Genomic DNA, 24,584 nt, shown 5'->3' on the forward strand with positions numbered 1-24,584 from the left:
ATTTTGACTAAGTATGGTGAGAAATCATTAGAGTTTCTTAAGTAGGTAAAAGTATAATTTGATTTATATTTTTAGAGTATTATTCTGGCTGTTAGGTAGGAAATGTTTATAAATTTTTAAAGGGATAAATAGGAATGTCACTTGGATGGCTACTACATTACTCTAGATGAGAAATAGCAGTGTCTCTGATAAGGGTACTACAATGAAGGTAAAGAAAAAGAAATAAATGGAGACATGATTCAAAGTTAGTCTATAGTTTTAGCCCATAAATTGAGTGTGGTAGTTAAAGGAAGAGGGGAGGTAAGGATAATCTTACAGGCTTGGATAGACTATTTAGGTAAATAACTCACTGCCATCGAGTCAATGGCAACTCAGGGAAACCATATCGGATAGAGTAGAACTGCCCTTGTGAGTTTCTGAGACTCTGTTTATAGGAGGAGAAGCCCATCTTTCTCCCAAGCAGAGGGCAGTGGTTTTGAACTGCTGCTTTTGCACATTGAAGCCCATCTCAGAGCCATTATTAATTCAGATGGTGTAATAATATGAGGCAGGGAATATTGGTGTAAGAGAAGAGTTGAAGTTGTAAACAAAATTATATTTGAGATATGTACATCCACCTTTATAGGAAAAATAGAAAGTGGGGTATTTTCATTAGATTGTGTGTTAGTCTGGGGAGACTAGAGAAACAAATTCATAGACACTCATATGTGTATGAGAGAGTTTTATATCAGAGAATAATTGTACATTAAGAAAATATCCCAGCCCAGTCCAAATCAAGTCCATAAGTCTGTTATTAGCCCATATGGCTGATACCAATCTATAAAATCCTCTTCAGGCTCTGGAAACACATGCAATGACAGAAGATCACAGCCCAGTGGGTGGTAAGTCTTGTGGGTCAAGTGGCATTGTAAGCATCTCACAGCTGGAAGCGGGCTCAAAGTGGCTTCTCCAGCTCCCATGTCTCTGGCTGAATCAGGGTAACTTCATGTGGCTTCTCATCAGAAATGTCTTGTAGGGAGAGAGCTGAGAGAGAGAGAGAGAGTGAGAGAGAGAAGGAGAGAGAGAGAGAGAGAGAGAGAGAGAGAGAGAGAGAGAGAGAGAGAGAGAGAGAGAGAGAATGTGTTTCCTACCGCCAAGGAGGACTACTGGAGTTCCCAGAATCCTCAGGAGAAGGACATGCCCACACAGAAGCCTCACTGGCTATGACCTGATTGACAGTCTAGACCCACCCCTTCACTCTTAAGCCTCTCAACCTGACAATTGATTAGATAGCTAACAGATTGTTTGGCAGAAAAAAAAAAGTGGACTATCATTTGAGGATCCTTGGCATGTAAGGAAACTTTAAAGCCAAAGATAAGAATGTGATCACTTAAGGAGAGTGTGACGAAGTGATCAGCTAGGAATACTGTGAAGAGAGAGGGAGGGAGGGAAGTTAGAGTCCTGAGAGACTGAGCAGAGGGAGAAAATCTGATTTAAAAAAAAGTGAAAAGATCGAGAAGATGCACATTAGCTTGGAGGAAAACTAGAAGAGTCTGGTGCTAAGATGACAAGAGAACAATTGGATTACAAGAAGATAAAAGGAATTATCTATTTTCAATGCCAAATGAAGTTTGTCTTGCTTGTCTAGTGATGCGGTAAGAGAAGCACTAACGATGGGTACCTTTAATGAACAGAAAGTTAGTCTATGTTTAGCAGACATGAAATCTGCTAAAACATAGAGGTCTCCAATTCTAGAGAAGGCTTGCTTTCTTTATCAGTTCTGAAGTGAGGGCTTTATGCCATGGCTTCTTGGGGACCATCACAGTCTTGCAATCTATCTCTCTCCACCACTGCTTGCTAGCTTGCTTGTTTAATCTCTCTGCTATCTCAAAAGAGACGGACTCAAAACACACTCTACATTAATCCTACCACACTAACATAAAAAGGACAACCCATTCCCAAACGAGATTGTAGCCACAGGTGTAGAGATGAGATTGGTACCTGATATTTTGAGGTAACCCGCTTGGGTCAGTAAGAGAAATCGAGCAGTGTGAGAGTCACGTTGATTGTTTCCAAGCAGTTGCCAGTGCTCAATATACTAAGAGAGTCCCTACATGGTTAGAACTGAAAGGAATCTTACTGGAATACATGGAAGAGCAGATGTGCAGTGAACAGTAGAAACATTCATAAAGAGGGTGTTTTTGACCTTAGAAAACAATGGCAAGTTAAAAAAATACTTTTTCCTATTGTATTTTGTAAAAATAAATATCAGACTGTTTATATACTGGTGGTCATGGTCTTGTAGAAGAAAAACTTCAAGAGACATACAAAAACAAAGATGAAATAATATATGAAGGGGTGTAATCTAGAGCACAAGAATGATGGTTAATTCAGCAAATATTTATGAAGTTCTTCCTATGTGTCGAGTTCTACTTGAGATGTTCAAACCAGATATTGAAGGAGCTTGGATAGCTTGAAGTTTGCCTAGTAGTCCAAGAAGGATCTCTTTGTACAGAGTTTGTTAACGCAGAGCTATGCGGAAGGGACTGAAGAAGGCGAGGCAGCCACAGCCTCAAGTGAGAGCCATGCTGGAGCAACTGCCCCATGCTATGGAGTCTACCTCTCGCTAGTATTTTTCTATGTTTTCTCTCAACTCCACTTTGAAGAACATTGCTGGCTTCAAGGTTTAGTTCTGCTACTTAAAAGTTAAACTTCCTAGTTCTGGGTTGCCATTTTATAAAATGGGAATTTTAAAAATAATAGGATTTTATCTAAATGAAATGTGATATTAATACACACATATATATTTATATATAGATACACATAGGTGCATGCATGCATGAGAAGGTTTCAAAACGTTTGTGGCAAACCTATGAACTTCTGATTCCATGTTTCAACATAGAGAGCCCGTGCATCCTGATGACACTGTGGAGCAGACATGGAGCTGCTAACTACAAGTACTGTACTTTGCCCTCCAAAGACAGCAGAAAAAGAATGCACTGTCTGCCACCAGAAAGTTCCAAAACCCCTAAAAGTCCACCGAGCGTGACAGTGAGTCCAGGGGAACTCAATGGCAGTGGAAAGGGAAGATATATACATTCATAGATTCTAAAAGAACTATTTTATAATGCCTTTTTGAACCTTATAGGTATGAAACCTCACATCTGAATTATTTCCCTGCCTTGAGTTTCTGGAGCAGATTCAAAGGTGCTCAGCCCTGAGAGGCGGCTTTCTTTGTGCTTCCTGTCACAGGTGCTAGCGCAATTCCTGATATAGATTAAGGCTTGGTCATCGTCGTTGTTTCGGTGCCATAGAATCAGTTGTGACTCCTACATTAAGTGACCACTATGGTAATAAATAGTCATTGAATATGATTTGAAGGAGCCTTGAAATGATAAGTTAAAGTACTACCATTTTCAGTTATTTGAGTATTTCATTTTCGGTAGCAGGGAAGAGACAAATATAACTGCTGTAAAACACATCATTTCAATTCCAGGATTTCTTACTTAATTACAATTTGACTTAGATTGACAGAGACCACGTTTTGGCCAGATGGAAGTGGGAGTTGGGGAAGAGATAGCTCTCTATATGTCATTAATTGAAGAGAAAAACTCTTCTTTGAGATATGGTCATTTACTTTATTCTATTTTAAGCTAATTGGACATGCACCCCTCATATTCCTACACATGGTGTCTCATCCCACCTTCTGAATATGTCTTCTCAGTGTTACTATAAACTCCTAATCTACTGAACCTTCTTGAAAGCATATAACTTTCCAGCCTGCGGCAGTGAAATAGATGCCAGCCCTTTCTACTAATCCCAGTGCACTCATTATACAATATATTATGTTCTCCTCCCTGTGATGACCCATTATTTCTTCTATTATATAATTTCTTCTCTTCCATCAACAGCCAGTTTAAGACATATCTTCTCTTCTCTTCCATCAACAGCCAGTTTAAGACATATCTACCATAAGAAACACCCTTCAAAAGAGAGAAATCTATCAATTAACATAAACGTATTGAACAGTTGCAGCTAACAACTGAATCAATCAATCGTGTGTGCATGCATGGTTATGTGTGCATGTGTGTACCAGAGAAAGGAAGGAACGCAAACCCTTCAGTGAGGAAGTCTGTGAGAATTTGACCTCACAACAAATGACAAGTGTCCATCAGGTAAAACCTTGGCCTTCACACCTTTCCTGTCCCTCATCCTTAGCTGGCTAGAGAGAAAGGTGGAGAACTGAGTAACCTTGGTAAACTTAGCCATATGCTGGGTCAGCCATTTTTAATAGTCTATAACTTCCAAATGCTCTATCAACTGTAGTAGGTTATTGACTTCGTTCTATTTTGTCAAAGTAATATGTAGTTACATTTTTCTAAATGTTTCTGGAAAATTCTGTGTTTTTTAGAAAATGAACCAAAATGAATAAAATCATGAAATCACACCTGGAAGCAGAATCCAAGCCAACTGAAGGGGGCAAAAAGGACAAAAGAGTTAAGGGTCATAAGCGTAGACCTGGGGAGACCTGAAGCCATCACAAACTTGCCTGAGCTAGATGACCTACGGAGAGTCACTGCCTTTCTCTGGTCCTTTGGTTTTCAAAGTGACGGGCTTTGAATAAATACTTTCAAGGGTTATTGCAGTTCTGTCAGCCAATGACTCTAAGATTTGAACATGCGTGTCAGCCTACCAGAATCACAGTTTGCTCGCACGCTGTGCTTTCTAGAACACAATGGAAATAACGTGGGTACCGTACCTATTTTGATTCCCCAAGCATGAAGTAGAATCCTCAGCTTTTCTCATTTAACCTTTCAGCAAAGAGCTCTGTTTGTCTCAGCCAGGGGCAGGATAAATAATTATAGCAAAATATCTGAATATGAAGGCGAACAGCTAATAGTCAGGCCGCTAAATTAGAAACATCCATGGGCCCATATGGCACCCAGAAATCACTCTTCCATTAGTGACTGGCTTTCAGTTAGTAAAAATGAAAATCAATTTAGCAAATGTCAGGTCCGTGCTGGAAGCAGAGCTGCCCTAATATCCCCACAGTAGTGTCCTCCTGGCGCGGATCAGTGCAGGCAGGCTATCAGTGCAAGTCGGGATGCGCGGCCGAGATGGACTTCTTTGTTAGCCGGGCAGATGCCCTCTGGCAGTCCTCACCAGCGCTTGCCTGGGCAACACGATTGGCTGCCTCTTCCTATTTGTCTCCTTGCTCCCATTGGCCTAATTCGGGTATTTGTTTTACTAAAGGGTTTGCTTCACTCACTTGGTATTAGACTTAGGGATCAGACATGAAATAATTATTCAGCCTCGAGCAGCTTTTTCCTGGGGCTGCCATTTCCAAGTGAGCGCCTGGCTCCTGCAGGGTATTCGTGTTACAGGAGAACAGTCACTCACAGTCTGATGACAGCTTTCCATAGAAGAGAGGCCTATTAAACCCTGCTCGACTGTTACATTGATAATAAAAGGAGATTTTCCAGCTTTCCCTAAATTCTATTTTCCTAATGACATGCAAATGCCTCTGTGAAAATCAGATTATAACTTGCCATGCTGTTACTGGTGACATTCACCTATGGCCACAAAACTCACAGGTTTTATGTTGATTCTTTCTATTTATTGGCTAAGCTAGGATCTGTATTTCCAGAAGACCCACTCCCCTGCATTATCCTTAGCCTCAGTGCGATAAGCCTTTGTGGTGCAGTGATAGCTGTTTGGCTGCTAATACTAACAGTGGAAGTTCTAAGCCTCCAGCAAGTTCACGGGAGAAAAGATTTGGGAAGCCGCGATGGCCCAGGTAACGCTGTGGGACAAGTCTACTCTCTCAGCTAGGATCACGGAGTCAGAACCAGCCAGCTCAATGCCATCCGAAAATATCACAGGTGTGATTTGGGGTCCCCCTTCACCAACTGCTGCTTCTAAGAATTCATAAGAACGAGGAGACAAAATTCTTTCACAGAGATGTAAATGGCCCTGTTTTGTTGTTGTGTTGAGAATACCACACTGCATATTTCTCTTTTCAAAGTGCGCACGTGTCTGCCAGCCCTGAGTTTCAAGGTTACACTTTTTGTCCCTCTAGTCCAAGTGACTCCTACAGAGTATTTAGCATCTGAAGCTGTGGATAACCACAGACAAGCACTTTCAATCATTCCTCAAATATTTAATGAGCAATCCTGTGCCGGCTTCTGTGAATAAGTGGTATTTGCCTTTCTAGAGATCATAGTCCAGCAAAAGGACAGATAATTGAAGTGACACAATTACTGTAAAAGATGCCAAGTACTATAAGAGGCAATTCATAGAGCAAAGTGAAAGCCTGCACTCTATTCTAACTGCACAAGCTGGCCCAAGGAGGATCTTTTGGAGATGCATGGGAATCTCTGTGTGATGCGATGGCTTTTTAAACTCTGTCTCTAATTCAATGCTCTCATTGAGCCATACATATTGGCATGTGCATAGCTTTGTTGTTGTTGCTTTTCTGTGCAGTAAGTTTATCCCTCTTGCATTGAGTAGAGCTGTTCCGCAGAGGAGCCAAGGTTGTGAGCCTTAGGGGGAGCGGGGCCCCCAGGCCCTTCTTCCTGGGGAGCAGGTAGCTTGAACGGTCTACTGTTCAGTTAGTGCTCAACTCTGTAACTGTTGGGACTAGTTTTCAAATACATAGTATATACATGAAAAATTCCAGAAGTCTTGCTACAAAATCACAGAACTCTTTATTTAACAAATCCATCACAATATGTTTCTCAACTTATCCTTCCACTAGATCATAGTTTCCTAAACGTATTTGACCTACTGGATCGTTTTCAATAACACATTTGCTCACTGCCCCCCTAGCAATGGAAACTTTTGTGTTATCCAGCAAAAAGTTCAGGTACCCTTTATACAACTCCCCCCTCCCCAATCATGGCAGCTTCCCTAGGGGTCAATGTTGCTCACTTTGGAAAACCCTGTTCTAGGTCTGTACCCTTCTGAAGAGGGCATTTTCTTCCCTCAAACCCTTCCTTTGGGAATTTACACTCTTCAATCTAGACTCTGTCGAAATGGCAGTTTTGCTATTTGCTCACTCAAAGACTCTCCCTGCCATCAAATTGATTAGGACTCATAGTGACCCTGTAGGCCAGAGTAGAACTGCCCTTGTGAGTTTCCTATACTGTAAATATTTACAGAAGCAGAAAGCCTGCAGAACAGCGGGCGACTGCGATGTGCTGATCTTGAGTTTAGCCGCCCAGCCCATGAACCCCGTTCCCAAGGGAATCAAATGGTGCTTCTTTAAAATGTCCTTTCAGTTTGGGAAGCAACGCATTCTAAAGGAATAGGTAGTAGGTAGTAACAGTCGTAGGGTATGTGGGGTGAAGTTAGGACAGCCATGGCTAACCTTGAAGAGGGGCAGGTGCACTGTCCTATTTGAAAACAATTCCTCAGCACAGTTTTCCTGGACTTTTTTTTTTTCCATATCAATGCAGTTTTCCATTTTCTTAACACCTTTTATTAATTCCCAATGATTTTCCTGTGTCCTTTGAGAAAATATATTAAGATAACTTCTCTTAGATTAAAACAATGTTCTGCATTCCCCATTCTTCTCAAGACTCCCAATTGTTTTGATATACACAGTTGAATGGGTCACAGTCGAATAGTCCTTTCGCAATCTTCTCGTAAGGGAGGACAACTAGAGCAGTGGAAGCTTGTGGCATGGATGTTTTCTTAGCCAGTGGATATTATTATTAAGTGATAATGTGCATCCTAATTTAACTTCTACAATGACCGAGGAAGTAAATATTCTTAGAAATAGATTTGATTGACACAAATGCTTAATATTTCCTCATATGGAATTATTAGGACACAACATGAATTAAAATTGATGTGAGCTTAAAGCTACACAAATAAGGAAGATAAGTAGTGTGCCTGTGATCCAGTCATTCACCCTTACGCATTCATTCATCTTGCATCAAACTCTCTACTTTTTATTTCTTCAAATAGCATAGTTTGCTACTTTCTTATCCGCATTTAGGAATTTGAGTGGTCATGTAAGGCTTTGTAAACTATTTCCCATACGCTAAATAGGAAAAAATTGTCTTGAAAAAGGAAAATGAAGCAGATAAATTGAGTTAAAACATATTAAGACAAATTTCATATATTAAAGTATATATCAAACATATTACTTATTGCGCAACATAAAACACATTAAATTTATTTTAAAACTCATTATAAGGGTAAAGTAATTAAAATAGTGTGTAATCAGTATGAGGTTAAACACATAGACCAATAGGTAGATTATGAGTTTGGAAATAATCCTGTACATTAATCGTCAATTACTTTTTGGCAATGGTACTAACTCAAGATACACGATGGGGAAAAGAATGTTTCTTTCAACAAATGGTGCTGCAACTACTGAATATGCACTCACAGAAGAATCAAGTTGCCCATTAGTTCACACAACATATGGAAATACTAAATGGATCCCTGAGCTAAAAATAAGTGTCAAAACCATGCAACTCTTAGAAGGCAACATAGGAGTAAACTTCCAGATATTGTAATCGGCAGTGAGATCATAGTGAAAACACCAGAAGTATGAATAACAAAAATAAATAAATTTGACTTCATTAGAATAAATGAAACTATGGGGCATCAAAGACCATGTTTTTATAAAGAAAATGGGAACCTTGTATCTGGTACAAATTTAATGTCAAGAGTATGTAACAACCACTACAGCACAATAACCAAACAAGATGATCTCATTTTTTGAATTATGAACAAAGAACTTGGAGACACATTTTTACATGGAAAATAAGCAGACAGTCAAGCCAAAATCAAAACCCACATCCATCGCTGGATTCTGACTAGTAGTGATTGTAGTAACAACTCCCTTCATTAAACTTAACACGAAACTCATCGCAAGCAGGTTGAGGTTCAATATACCCCAAGTGCCTCACCTGTCTACCTACTGCTGCACAACCTCATCACTTCAGACATCGCCACAGAGGGCTCCCTCTCCTGGTAGGCTCCTCCCTTATGCCTCATCGCAATGGTCACTCAGAAAGGCCTCTGTAATTCCCTGCAAGATCCAGTCAGAACTCACAACCTAAAGGAAAATGACTCACCTAGGTGGTGCTGGTAAGAAATCCATGCTGATTGGAATGAGGCTGATTTCCAAACTCACTAAATCGCCCATCCATGCCAGTTATCGGCCTCCTAATTTTCTTTTTAGAACCTTCAAATTATTTGTATCAGTGGACTGGAAGTGGGTCTCTCTCTCTCCAGTCCCTACAATATATCCTTCCATTTTTGGCGGGAGTCCCTTTCTTCTCCCTCCTATTCCGCTCTCACCCCACACAATAATTATTTTTGAGGAAAACTATCCCTGCTTACATGTTATATTGTCTTATGACATTTTCTTTCACAAGATTGAAGTCTATTGGCCCTTATCAGGGATTGGGGCAGGAGATGGTATTGGAGAATGGCTTAATGGATACTGGGCTTCTGTATGTGACAATAAAAAGATAGTTTTGGAGCTAGATGGTGATCAGCCTGGTGGTGCTCCTGAGTAAAACTTCAATTACCAACTGTTCTGTAGAAGAGAGTTGAGACTCTCTGCTGTTGAAAGATGTACAACCTTGGATGTCCAAAGAATTACTATGAGTCAGAATAGAGTCTATGTTAATAAGTTTGGTTTGGGCTTGAATGATTGTACAACATTATGAATGACATTAACCCCACTGAGTGGTTAATTTTAAATGAATATTCAAAAGGCACTTTGCTTGTGATTGGGTGTGTTTTAAATATTATCAGATCCATATTAGATAGTCTCCATCTTACATCAAGGTTCCATTCTGACTGCCCCTTCGTACTTTGATTCTGAGATCGGTTGAATACCATTTTTATTTTTAAGTTTTTAATTATTATTCCCTTCTATTTTTAGTAACACTATAAGTACTCTCTCTTTGCCTCGGGAAGTCAGAAATCTTGCACATAGACATCAGCAAAATATGTGCTGCAACATTGTATATAGTGCATATTACTATCAATAAGGTAATAAAGCAAACTTACATGGTCCTAAATACAGTTTGTCTCAAATTATCAATACAGGACCTCCTGGATATATACTTCAATAAGATCAAATAAGAAAAGCTGTCAAAATTATTTCTCAAACCATCTTATATATTTGGAGATAAACTGTGCTATAAATATTAGAGGACAGGGTACTTGAGGATTTCTGAGACTATATAAAAAAATGACTGCCACCGAGTCAATTCCAACTTATAGTTAAACTAAAAGACTGTCCCCTGCCAGCTTCTAAGACTTTGCATCTTTATGAGAATGGGTCACCTCATTTTTTGGACTAAGGGCAGATGGTGGGATAGAACAACTGACTTAATGGTATCAGTTTAATGCATAACCAACAAGCCAGCAGAGCTCCTTATGAGGATTTCTAACGTGTACAGAAGACAGAACTCCTTTGACAAGCTTCCATGAAGGATTAATTACATCAGAAAACTCAGCTCTACAAAGAAAAACCGACGGACGTATACAGAGATCCTCAAGTAGAAAGCGGCTGTTAGTCGATGCTGAGTTAGGTGTGCAGTTGAGACAGTCTCTGAAGGAATGTTTTAGGTGGGGCACTTCCCTCCTCCTTTTACCTATGAAAAGCTCTTTGGAAGCCACGAATTGACATATTTATTTTCTGGGGAGTGTAAATCTGTCCTCTATCTGAAAAAGAGATCAATTTGACACTCTCACATATGTATATGAAAGGACTGGCCTCTGTAGTAACAATATTATATAGACACAAAATCAGTGATAACGTTTCTTACTAAATCTGGACGTAGGGCCAACAAGATCTGAATAACTAGAAGGCCAAGTATGGACGCTTACCTTGCCATGTCAGTGCCTCGGCCCATCTCTAACAGGTTTCGCTTTCAGTGGATTTGTTGTAGTCATCTCAGGAAGGGCAACCCTGATCTCGAGACTGGAACAGCACTTGGGAACTGATAGGGAAAGTGTGTGTACCCAGAGCCAGGCGTAAATTCGTACATCAAAGCTCACACCTCGATGGTCTTTGGGTCCTCTGGAAATACAGAGAAGAAAGAGGTCATACCACTACTAGCTGCATAATGAGTTTCTAAAGAGAAAAGAAATTGCTACCCCTGATAGGGACAGTAGTGGCCCAGGAAAAGTGGACGTGATTAAGATTTAAGAGTCTAGAATCAGTTTCCATTGATTCAAATCATAGTCTTACTACTACTACCTGCAATATTCAGAAATTGTCTATCCTCTCTGGGTCTTAGTTTCAGCAGCAATTTCATTTGGTTATTGAGAAAATAAATATTAATATGTGAAAAGCACTTAAATAATATCTAGCACAAAACAAGCATGATGTCTAGCTAATCCTCATTGTTCACAGATTTTGTATTTGCTATTCTCCTTCCTGCTCATATTCTTGCAGCCATCCCCCCACATCCCCCCAAAATACTTGTGACACCTTTATAATCATTTACGATTGCAAGCATAATGACAAAATTTGTGAGTCTCCTGCCATGAAAATTTCCAGTGGGGTTTGCAAAAGGAAATACTCCAGCTTGCTGTTTCCGCTCTCACACTATAAACAATGCCTTTCTTACAATCTATTTAGTGCTACATTTTTTCTTGCTTTTTGTGTTTTTGTTTGCTTTTTGTTGATTATTCAACTCTCTAAAGCGACAAATGGAATGCTGAATTGTCATCTAACATTCTTAAAGGTAAGAAGGCTAAGACGTGCCTGGTGGAGAAAATATGTTTGTTAGACAAACTTCATTCAGTCATGGAGAATAATACTGTTAACACTGAATCAAATTATAATGAATAGGCAATATGAACTCCATTAAATAAAATGTCTCTAAATAGAAGCGCACATCAAACAAAGCTATGGGTTGATTGGTTAATGAGAATGGTCTGATTGGAGGCCAACGGGAACCTGATATTATAGTTTTTTTATAAAAGCAGTGGGGCAGTATTTGCTGACATAGTCTGCAGAACCACACTTCATAGAGCATAATTAGTATACATAATGAGAATCAATACTTTCCTAATTTATGCTTTTGATAAATGGGGGCTGGATCTTCTTTAAAAGGCCTTCTAATAATCAAAGCTCCTTCAAAACATAGTACTTATGGATACGGTCACACCAGGATGCTACTTTCTCACAGTTTTATCAGCTCATTGCATGGCCCTGAATCGATGTATGGACAGGCACGGGAGCGAAGTAACAAAACGTGTGCACATCACTAATAAAACGTACACCAGATTGAGAGTCTCATCTCCGGGGCTCTGTTGATATGAAGGTAAAACTGAAGGAGTGATTAAGCCACAGAGGGGCCAGCCTCCAGGATCTCTAGTTCCCTGGGGAAAGCGGTAGTTGTGGTAAGGCTTTTTGATACATCTGAACCCAGAGCAAGACCTGTGTGCCAAGGCCTTTGTGGAGATGCAAAGGATGAAGACTATCAGGCTTAGAGAGAAGTCTCATCTCCATGAAACAATGGGAGAGTCCACGGAAGTCCTACTGAATGGACGGTCTTAAAAGGGACAGACACTCTCCCTCAAGAAATCAGACACAGAAAAGTACAGAAAAATCTTAACACTAAAGATCCATAAAGCTAATACTCAGGAGCTGCCAACATCTTCCTCTGCTAGACAGGGCAATTCATTCCCTACTGCTGCTTTGTGTCTTTTTCCAGTAACTGTTTTTAGTCATGGCTGCAGTAATGCTGACACGGTTAACTAGAATGCCTGAAAGAGAAGGTTACATTCCCTCCCTCCCCAAACAAAGCTGTCCTCTTAGGAACGGTTTGATGGATCATGATGATATAGATATGTGTGTGTATACACACATATGTAAAGGGTTTAGCATCTGACTGATTCTACCTTGTACTAGCGTACTGCTTGACTGTGGGAACCTCTTTTGAACTTGACTGTGGGCACCTCTTTTGAACTCTCTGGGCTAGAAGAGTCATCGCTCTGCTGAGATGAAGACAAATAACGTAAGTGCATTCCAGCTCCTTGGTTCTCTGATCGAGCGATGCTGTGATGGCCTCCACTAAAGCAGAAAGCAACGAGACACATTAGAAAGAGAATCGACCGTTTCCAAAACTGCATTTAAGATATTTCACAGTCAGAAGACACTGGTTGACAAGTTAGCTCGATAACAAATCTCTGATATTTGAGAATTGAAGACAATTACTGGTAAAACGATATAGTTACCAACAGAAAATAAAAATGGAGCCTAGCAATATATCCACATACTTTTCAAATATCCACTTTAGTTATGAGAAATATATCAAAATTATTTTCCCATAGGCTTCTGTCCTAAAATAATATTTCAATTATGGAAAGAAATATTCAGGAAGATTCTATGACAAGTTGAGCACTGGAAACAAAACTTCTGAAATATTTAACTTGATAGCCATTTCTGAGACGTCCCTTATGAATAATTCTCTTCCACTGCTCCTAGAAATGATTATATATCCAAAGTTCTTTCATTGACTCGTAGGCTGTGAAGCATATGGAGCAAATGTCTTAGCAGAAAACAAATGTCCAACTGCAGATGGGCTGTCCAGCTAGACGATTCTTGGCTGTATTATTATAATACATTTGCCTTTGGAATAGACTGAGCCTGAAAACAAGGATGGACACAAATGCCTGCAGCATCCAAGTACATCCCAGGAGGAATCATATGCTATCATTCCTCTTTTGTGAATGATCATTCCGTGCATTTTGTACTTCATCAACCACGGTAGAGCAATGCATTATGTTTCAATGAGCCATTTGAATCTCAACATTTCTGTATCATCTGCACCGCAGCTTAGACCGGGCAATCTAGAGCTGCACGATGGAGTGACAATGGGATGTTGATGAAATGGATTCATAGTCTAAATCTTATTCTTTTTCTCAGTCCTTCATGGGGAAAAGGGGAAAAAAAAACACAAAAAAACCTATCTTCTGAAGCAAGGCACAGGTAGTTGCTGAGTGACGGATGGAATGCTGCCGTCTCTTAGTAATCCAGCACAGAGGAAACTAGTTTGCAGAAAAGTGACTCTGCATTTGTATTGGCTGAAGGCGATGCAGTGAAGAAATATAATTCAGTTCCTCGGCTGTCAGAGCGATCTATAATTGCGGTTATTATTTTAGCATTTAATGCTTACGGTGCATGTTGCGGCTATTTCCTGACAATAATGCATTTTACAAAGAATTCATCACATGATTCCACAGCCTTGGCTTCTCACAAAGGAAGAGCTAAGTGAGGTTGGGCCATCCTCCCTGCTCACACCTCGGCTCGTGGACATCGGTAAGCCCCCCAGGCCACGCGTGGCCCTCTCTGAGCTCTGTACCCGACAGCATGTCCCCTCCGGTGTAAACACCAGACAGAGACAGGAATGACTCAGAGTGTGGTATTTGATAGAAGGAAAATGTTAGGATTTAGAAGGCTCTGCTACATACTGATTCTGCAATTTTTGGCCAAATACAGCTTCTGAGTGTTCCCCAGTCAAAAGTGGGGGTAGCAAGCCTTGCTGTACCTGCTTCCTAACGCTGTTATAAGATTTAAACATAATTAAACTCTGAAAGAGCTTTCTAAGAGCAGGGCATTGCACTTAGAGATGGCGGTGCTGTCTTTCACCAGACATATATATCCGATACATATATCCTGTATCTAAGTTGCTTTAGTTGATAACTTTTTTCTCAGTTTTGAGGGTTGGTTGTTTCCAGTGACACAGCATGAACAAATCAATCGACGTATTGAAGTGGTGATGTCTATTCATAAACTGTAAGGTAGATAAAGTTGTCAGAGCATTATGTCCAATGTGACCCTGGAGTGTAATTTAGGCCGCCAGAAGGTGTAGGCCATTTACAGGGTAAACTGTATGACTGCAGGGGTCTTAGGTTAAAATGTAACACCTTAGAGTTAGATCTCCCTTTTGAGCCATTTTTAATTTATTCGGGATGTAACATTTTTTTTCCGACTGAAGTTGATCTCTGTTTTATTTTGTTATTCTTGTTGGATTTTGTTTTGTTTTGTATGTTTTTCTGAATGTGAAATCTAGGGTAGGTAAATCTATCGGGTCAACAAGGGGATTAGTATTTTCTTGGGGTGTGCCAAGGGTGGCTGGGGGAAGGAGGAGCTAACAGCAATGAGCACATGAAAGAAGAGCATGTTCTAAGATGTATTCATAATGATTATACAACTCCTAATATGAGTGAACGATTGAATTGTATGATGTGTGAATATATGTCATTTGAATTGTATATCAAATAAATCGGGGGGAGGTTAACATGTTCAGAATAGCACGGAAGTAGAGGAACTAACAGTCATAGTATTATAACTCTTCTGGGTACAAAGAGTAAAGAGGAATGGGTTAAAATGAAATACTATGTATAGTCTTCACATTGAACAATTATACTCATCTGGGGAAGAAACAGGATTTTTTAGAGAAAGATAAATTGAAAACACTAAAAAGCAGTAAGGTAATGGTATTTTTTCTTACAGTCTGAAAATGATTTGATTCAAAAATTTTTAAAGTTATATTGATTTTGTATCAATAGTTAATTTGAGAGGAAAGCGAAGATTCCATGGTCCATACAAAACTGACACGGGAAAGATGCTGCTATCTCAACCCCTGGGACCTTGGATTGTACTAGGGAAAGTTTAAGGGTCAGAATATCAACTTGGATCAGCTCCCGCTGCTCTGGATAGTCACGTTAGGACTATCTCATTAAGTTATGAGCTGTTCATTTAGGGCACGCCACACTTCCCAAGGAATGACAGCTCGCACAAAGAAGTACTGTGGAAACAAATGACACGTAGAAACAAAGGAAGAAATTGTATATAGATATAGAAGAGAACACAGGACGTTTAAGAGATATATCAAATATATTCAGAGCAAAAAAACAAAAACGTCCCAGAGAGATGCTGAGAGCAAATGCATGAGTCCGAAACGCTCACTGCAGGTGAGTTGATTCTGACTCATCTGAACCATGGAAGGGAAAGCAGAGCTGACCCTCTAGGTCTCAGGACTGTAACGCATCCAAAGTAGAAAGCCTCCTCTAGCTCCCTGAGAGCTCCTGACCGTGTGGTTATCAGCTGAACACGTAATCCACTGTGCCACCTGGACTCCCACTGTGTAAACTCAGAAGATGGGGTAAGAACAGTAGAAACCTCTCTGTCTCTCTCTGTCTCTCTGTCTCTCTGTCTCTCTCTCTCTCTCTCTCTCTCTCAGATCATTCTATTGGGGGCTCTTACAACTCTTGTTACAAGCCATACATCAACTGTATCCAACATATTAGTACCTATATTCCATCACATCTTTTCTGTCTCAATCTGTATAAAGCAACACGAATTGCTCAGTGGTCCTCTCAAATGGGCTATCCGAAGTAGGGGTGAGCTTTCTGACACCGGAGCTTTATCAGAATAGGGCAGATGAGGATACAGAGCACCAATTATATATTAACCAAAGATCTATCTTGGGATCTTTTCCTTCCTAAGTCAATTTATAAATTCTCATCATTTAAAAATAAAAATAGATGTGAGCATAATCATTTTTCTAAGTATATGTTTATGCATGTATGGGGCTAGTTGTGCCATTAATAATTTAAAATTCCCGCAACTTAAGAAGGTAGTGGAGAAAACAGAAACCTCAGCAGAGAAATAAAGTAAATTTCAAAATATCTATGATCCTGAGATGCGAGTCATAGCTCGCTGGTGCAGGGCCAATGATGTTCTAGTTTCAAGGATTAATATTTCACTAGCTGTAGGTGGAGAGGCTGCCTTACATATAATCACTAACTGCAGTCCTTTATCAAGGTGAGTTTGTCTTATATTCAGATAAAGTGATTGTAAGTGTTTGCTTTTGAGATTGTAGCATCCTCCGTACCAGCTCTCCTGCCTAGTACATAATTAACCTGTCAGCCCACCCTGCAGTAATAGTGTGACAGACAGGAAATATGTCAGGAAGGGATTTTTGTGTGATGTGCTTTCAAGCCCTCTTTATGCTTCAACTATCTTCCCTTTTAATTAGCACTTGGGTAACAGCATACCGTAATGAATTACCATATTACTGTTATCAATAAAAATTACTTTGGATCTAAAATAGTCATTAAGATGAAATGTGTAAGACTTTGTCTGGATAGTTTAGGGGGACATAACCAAACCTGTCAGTGGATTCCGACTCATAGTTATCCTGTAGGGCAGAGGAGAACCACTTGCTTTGGTTTCCATAGCTGCACATCTTTCAGGGAACAGACAGACTCATCTCTCCAACAGCATGGCTGGTGGATTTGAATCACCAACCTTGAAAGCAGAATCCATAATGCTCACCCCACAGCAGCAAAAGGGCTCAATTTATAGGGATAAAGCACTTGGAAATCAATTCAATCTTGTATGTAAACTTTAATAAATTCAGAAGATTTTCAGATTTGTGAATCCATTTTTATTAATTGTTAATATAGAAACGGAAGGGACTAAATTAAGGCAGGATTCAACAGTGACTTATTATTATTATTTTATTTTTGCTTAAGATAGCATATGGAACAAGCATGTTTATCCTTTCTTCCTGCCTAGCTGGATTATATGAAGAAGAATACAGCATCAGGATTGGAGGAAGGTTTATGAAAATGTGTTATGTAGATGATACAACCTTGCTTGATGAAATGGGGGAGGCCTTGAAGCACTTGCTGATGAAGATCCACGATTGCAGGCTGTAGTGTGGCTTGTGATGTGATGTAAAAAAGACCCAAATCCTCACAACGGAGCCAATAGATGACATCATGATAAATGGAGAAAAAGTTGAACTTGTCAAGTATCTTGTCACACATGGATCCACAATCAATGTTCATGGAAACAGTGGTCAAGAGAGCAAACACTTCATTGCATTGGTGCATCTGGTGCACAAAACTCTTCAAAGGGTTGAATAGCAAGGAGGGCTACCTCATGCTTCTGACCCAAGCCATGGCATTTTCCATTGCCCCATCCATATGCATGTAAAAGTTGGGCATGGAATAAGCAAGACAGAAGAAGAATCGATGTATTAGAATTGCGGTGTTAGTGAAGAAGAGTAAAAGCACCACAGATTGCCAAAAGAATAAACTAATTCATCTCCCATCTCAGAAGAGGTACAGCCAGAATGCTCCTTAGAGGCAAGAATTGTGGGATTTTCTCTCATATCCTTTGGACATGTTAACAGGAGACACCTGCACCTGGAGAAGGACATTATGCTAGTTACATAATCTGACAGCTTGTGAAGAGGTGGAGTCTAGCTTGTCAATCAAATCACAGCCAATGAGGCCTCTCTGTGTGGGCATAGCCTTCTCCTGAGGATGGGAATTCCCATCTTCCTCCCTGGAGGTAGGACACACCTTTCTGCTACACATTCCTGTTGACAAGCCACATGGAGACACTGATGGAACCAGAGTCTTGGAGCTACAGAAGCCATGTGGAGACTAACGCTAGAGCTGAGATGCTTCCAACTCCACTGGATCCACAAGACTACCCACCCGCTGGCCTGCAATCTCCCTGCACTCAGCATCATCTCATGTGTCACATGAGTCTGAAGAGGAATTTATAGACTGGTATCAGGCATATGGGCAAATATTATACTTATGGACTGGATTGGAAGTTTTCTGATTATACAATTATGCTTTGTATAAAGGTCCTTCTTATACACATATGTGCATCTATGAATTTTGTTTCTTTTAGTGTGCCCAGACTAACAGACATCATGATTGGTAAAGTAGCGGGGAGGAATTTGGGGCAACAAAGAGGGGGAGACTCTTGACAAGATGAAATTACACAGCAGCTGCATTGATGAGCTCAAACGTGAGAACAATTGTGAGGGTGACAGAAACCCCTTTCTAGAACCATGGTAAAACCACAATAAAGAAATCTTTTATAAAGAAGGATAAAACCCAAAAGTAAAAGGAGTGGGGGAGACGATGATCATAACCAGAGGAGAAGCAAAGTGAGTGTGTCTGCCTTTCAGTGGTGAAGTTCTCGGTAGTAGAATAAACAGAAGGGCAACCCAATTTTCCCATAAAACAATTTCCAAGATCAGGTATCTAGAACAGTAGGTGGGAATCTCAAAAAACTAATGTCACTGTCACAAAGCCTATTCCAATGACTATTGCCCCTATGGGGCAGAGCAGAACTATGCTTAAGGGTTTCTAAGGCTGTAAATCTTTATGGGAGTAGAAAGCCTTACCTTTCTTCCAAGAAGAGGGTTTTAAATGTCTGGCCCTGCAGCCCAGTGCGTAATCCACCATGCCACCAGGGCTTCAAAAGGGACATCAAGGTTCAAGGAAGATAAAACTAAACTGGAAAACCATTTCTCCTTTTGGATCAGATTGTCAATATCCCTTCCACAGTCAGGTTAATAGATGGCAAGTTAAGGTTTCATTTGTGAAAATGGTAAACGACTAGGAATATTTAAGAGTTTCCCAAAATGTCTATAATAATTGCAGAAAGAATATTTTCAGACCGAAAATCCATAGTTCAAGGGCAGCAAAAGTAAGCAAACAAATGTAGAGTCACCAATTAAAAACCCAAAATGTTTAACCTCCAGGGTAATCCACCACACACCTCGAGCTGCTAATAAGGCTCTTAGCAGTACTTTCTTACATGAGCAAATGTAAAGAATGACAAGAAATCCAAGGAAAGTCCCATGTAGAAGGCATAGGATCAAATGAACTAGTCAAATGATTGGGAAGAAAAAAAGCAATCATCTAGGAGACAAAAACTTTAAAATAAATAAAGTTTAATCATATTTTTAATAAAGTAAGAGAGAATACTGCACTCCTCCCAATGCTGACAGCATTGTGCAAAGAGAATGATCACTTAACCAGGAAGGTCTGGGACTGAACCAATAATAATAAAAATTAAAACCTCAAAAGCAAATTAAATCACATAGCTGTGGAATTATTCCAGATTATAGAGGGGAACAAGAGCAGAGAAGAAATGTGCTAGGAAAAATGAGACAATACAGGATAATTCCCTTGGAAATTTTTATATACAAGCAATAAAAATGGAGAATAAATTTATGAAAATAAGTCTTAAATTTTTTCCAGAATTGATTACAGGAATCCCCAGAGTTAATAGAGCCATCAAGTTCCTTGAAAAATTAATAAACCTATGCTCCAAGGCATACAACTAAGCATCATTAAATGATATAAATACAAAGTACTTCAAGTATTCAAGAATAAGGTTCAGATATTTTCAACCATCATACTTAAACTTAGAAGACAATATTCCAGATTTGAATAAAAAATATCTCCAATTATGTTGTGATATGTTCATATTTCAAAAGATTTGGCTCCCATGTTCCCTTTCACAGAAAAATTAAAGAATATGTATTACACAAAGCAAGGAAGTAAATGGGAGAACAATGAAACTACCTGAGATCTATTAATGCGGAGATAAAAGAAATCCCTAACACCAACAGAGGATACACTAGATGCCTGTTACCTCCTAGAAATAAAACGCTTCTGTGCATAAAGAGTTTCACCCAGAAGTAAAAAGGAAACATACACCGAAGGGAATAAATGGTGATATCATATTAGAAAATTGAGAAAGCTTTAAAATTCACAGAAAACTTCTACACTTCAACAAGAAAAAGAGAAGTAATCCAGTAAGGAAAAATAGGCAGAGAACATGAACAGATACTTAAACAAAGACATTTAGGCAGGTAACAGATACATGAAGTAACTTTTGCAAATATAAAAATGTCAATTAATGTAATGGATAAATAAACTTTGGTACATATACAGACTGAAACCTACAAAACAATGATTAATCTGTAAATATCTCATAATATGAGTTAACCTGGAAGACATTAGGGTCAGTGAAATTAGGACAGTTAGTTACAATTTGTCTGATAAACACATGTGGGGTTAATTGAAAGACGGAGTTATAAATGGCTCCATGAGCCTTGCCTTTCTAGTTCTCTGGTCTCTTGCTTTGTGATGGTTGCACCAGTGTGCAGCTGCCTTAGCAGTTCCCTACTTCAGCTGGCAAGACTTACTTCCTGTAAGACATCCTTGAGAAGAAGCCACATGAACCTACCCTGGTGCAGCCCTGGGTGCTGGAACAGTCGTGTGGAGACCCCTGCCAGCGTTGAGATGTTTACACATTCACTGACTCGGCTTTCCTCCTGCAGTCGGCATCATTATGTCTGTTTTATGAGATGGAGGAGGATTTGTGGATTGGTGTTGGACATATGGGTTAATGCTAGACTTGTGGGCTTAGGCAGCACTGGGTTGGGATGTTTTATTGATATGCACTTACCCTTTATATAAAACTCTCTCATACATATGAGGTTCTGTGGATTAGTTTCTCTAAAGTACCCAAACTAATACATTAGTCAATCACAAAGGAACCAATATTCAATGAGAATCCTATTATTTTAAAAAAGCAAGAAAATATTTCACATTAAAGGAAACATTCTTTTAGAGTTACTGAGGTAGGTGGGCGGGTTGGGATGATAAGTCATGGGAAAGAGAGTAGACAAGTGCTAATGTGGGTGAAGGGGAAGGTGACATGCAATAAGAGAGAAGTTTAGGGAAAAAATGCACAGGCAAGAGAAAAACACTGGGAGGTCTGCAATAGTTAAAGACCACATAAGCAAGTACAATTATATACACAATCCTGAAATAGTGGTAGTCTATGATGAGTGGGCTGAATAGGTGTGGGAGGGGGATTGGAATTGTCTCTAGAGAGACAATACCGGTGTCATTCATATATGTATAAGAAAGGGCTTAACATCACGAAGCAATCTTGAATCAACAAGGCATCCTAACCCAGTCTAATCTAGGTCTATGAGTCCAACGTCAGCCAGAGCCCTCTTCAGTCATGTAGCTGTAGTCCAATGACAAAGAAAGTGGAAGCAGGATGCAGGAAGGTTGCATGATGGTGGGTGCAGAGATACATGGTTCCAGCCATGGCAGGGCACCCACAGCTGTCAGGCTTGGTCAGCCCACATCGGGTCACCCTAGGAGACAGCCTCAGGGTCCCAGCAAGCAGAAAGCAAAGAACCAGAGAGAGAAAGGGATATAGGGCCCCCAGTATCTCTCTCATAAAAAGATCACCCCTCGTAGGAAGGCAGCATCAGGGTGCAATGTGATTGGCAGGTTGGATTCTACCCCTACACAAGTGCAGGTGGACATAAACTCGAACTGCCACGAGGACTAGACAAAACACTTTGTCAAGGTTTGACCCAGGTTGTTTCTACGGGTGTATTTCCCTCCGATGCAAAGACATCCATGAATGTGCTACAGCACATGGGAAGCAAAGTTATGAAAAGTTCTTAGACAAAACCAAACACCTTGAAGGGATGAAGGGCTGGGCCTGGGGTCAGGACCACAGTCCTAAGGGATACCAAGGGCAGCTGACATGACACAGTTCACAAAGACAATGTTCTACATCATGCATGGATAGGTAGTGATTGGGGGCCTAAAAGCTTAAGAGCAGCCATCTAAGGTACAACATTGGTCTCTCTGCATTCAGAGGATTGATGAATAGGAAAAAAAATCTAATAGACTATTGGACCATGAAAACATCAGTCTCCACAACTGTGAGACCAGAAGAAATTAGATGCTGCCCAGCAGCTGGGAGTGTGGCCTTTCGAAAAGGGAGAAAATGGCAACGTCCCCTCTCTCTGTTTGCAATTTCCATCTTCCTCCTTGCTAGGATTTCGATGGGACTCCGTGTCTGTCTACAGGGGTGACCCCTATGGGCCCACGTGATGCTGAGAGCTGTCATGTTTCCATCAACTTTGGATCCATGTGATTCTGCAACTGGCCTGTGCTCTCTGCATCCTCGTCACCATTCTGCATCATCAGTCTACAGCTCCTTGAGAGGGAAATGGGTGGGGCCAGGGTTTGAGCATCATCCTTATGAGCTTTAGGCGGACTTGACTGGGATGCCTTCTTGGTATAAAATTACTGCTGGATATAAAGTTCTTCCTTATACATAGATGAGTATAACTGGTTTTCTTTCTCTAGAGAACTCAGTCTTATACAACATTAAAAATAAAATAAAATAAAAAGGTATTTTAGATATCCAAGAAAATCATCAAGGTTTTGAGCCTCTCTTTTCTTGGTTCTTATCCTGCTCCCAGGAAAGAAATCAGGAGAATGGCATTCAGACCAGAGTCAAACATTTGAACAAAATGAATGCGTTTATTGAGAAAGAGGGGCTTTGGTAGGGAGTGCTGCTCCCAGCTAATCCAAGGGTCTAATAAAAGGAGAAGTTACCTCTTTGGATTCAGCTAATGGAGGACTTTCTATCCTTGATTGGTGTTCTGGTGGTTCTTTTGCTATTTTGTCGGCTTCCTGTAACGCACCTCCCTTTTCAAGGCACGCGCACCCCTGCATTCTAGAATTTATGCTGTGTTTGTCACCAGGTCCTGGGGCTAAAGCTTAAGTTAGCCATTGTATGGTAGAGACACTCCTGTCTTTCCCAGCCCATGACAGCTTTTACATTATGTGCATATCTCCTCCACTGATAAGGAAGTGCAACCCATCTGTCCTTCACTTTCCTTTGTGTTAGGGAGACATAGAGGAGATGCACTTCTACCTCTTTTGTTTGGACTCATCTTGTATTTTCACCTTCTTCCGTTTGACCTGATTCTGCCTAGCTAACAGTGGGATTAAATCAGTGTCAATGTCATAGACCAGTTTGCAATAATTAAGAATATTTTTCAATTCCAGCCAAACTAAAACATTTCACAAGAAAAAGCTATCATGATAGAACTGTGGATGCCATTAGTAGAGTAACAATAAATGATCAGACAAAATTATAATCATGGTTGTAGAAAATAGGGTGGAAGGCACATATGTAGAAGATGACCAGCAAAAAGGACCAACGCCTTTCCTTCCATAGTGTGAAGTGAAGAGAAAACACTTTCAGTGGAAGCCTAAAGGGTGTTTAAAAGAAAGAAAGAGGGTCGACACAAAAGAAAGAAAAATAGTTGACAGTTACCATTTAAGGGGGAAAGAAAAGTAATCCTATTTTTCATGACATTTGTAGAAGTATTTGCATCTTTCAACTCTGCTAGGTGGGAGATGAGAGAAAGAGACAGAAGTATTGTATGCCTGCAAAGTGCAGAACTATAGTTACGCATTCTCTTTTTAGAAGCCCGAAGCTAGCTTCAGGGACAGAAGGACCTTGTTAGAAGATGCCAATGAAGAGCGTATCTTCTCTTGTGCTCTTTGGAGGACACAGAGCCTCCAGGGGAGCCCCAAAGTAGACAGAGGAAGCAGCAGAATTAGGAGGGAATGCTTAAATCCAACTCTTCATTTTGCAGAATGAGACAGTTTCTCATTTCCCCTCCCCAGGGGAGAGAGGCATGGAAACGTTTTTTCTTGCCATTTATGACCGCCAGTAAAATCAGGTGAAGACACCGAAGAGTGTGAGGTCCAATGACTTCTTCCTGTATGCACTGCCCTCAGGACAGAGGTGTTCTCTGCTTTCCATCCAGGCTCTGCCCCCGACTCGAAAGAGAGGAACCTGCAGTTTGGGGCATACCTCTAATCCCAAAAGGAAGGTAGTGTATATTAGATAAAAATGAGTACTGAGTGAAATCAAGCTGCAATATCCAATT

This window comes from Tenrec ecaudatus, chromosome 8, assembly GCF_050624435.1.
Source record: "Tenrec ecaudatus isolate mTenEca1 chromosome 8, mTenEca1.hap1, whole genome shotgun sequence".
Taxonomy (NCBI): Eukaryota; Metazoa; Chordata; class Mammalia; order Afrosoricida; family Tenrecidae; genus Tenrec; species Tenrec ecaudatus.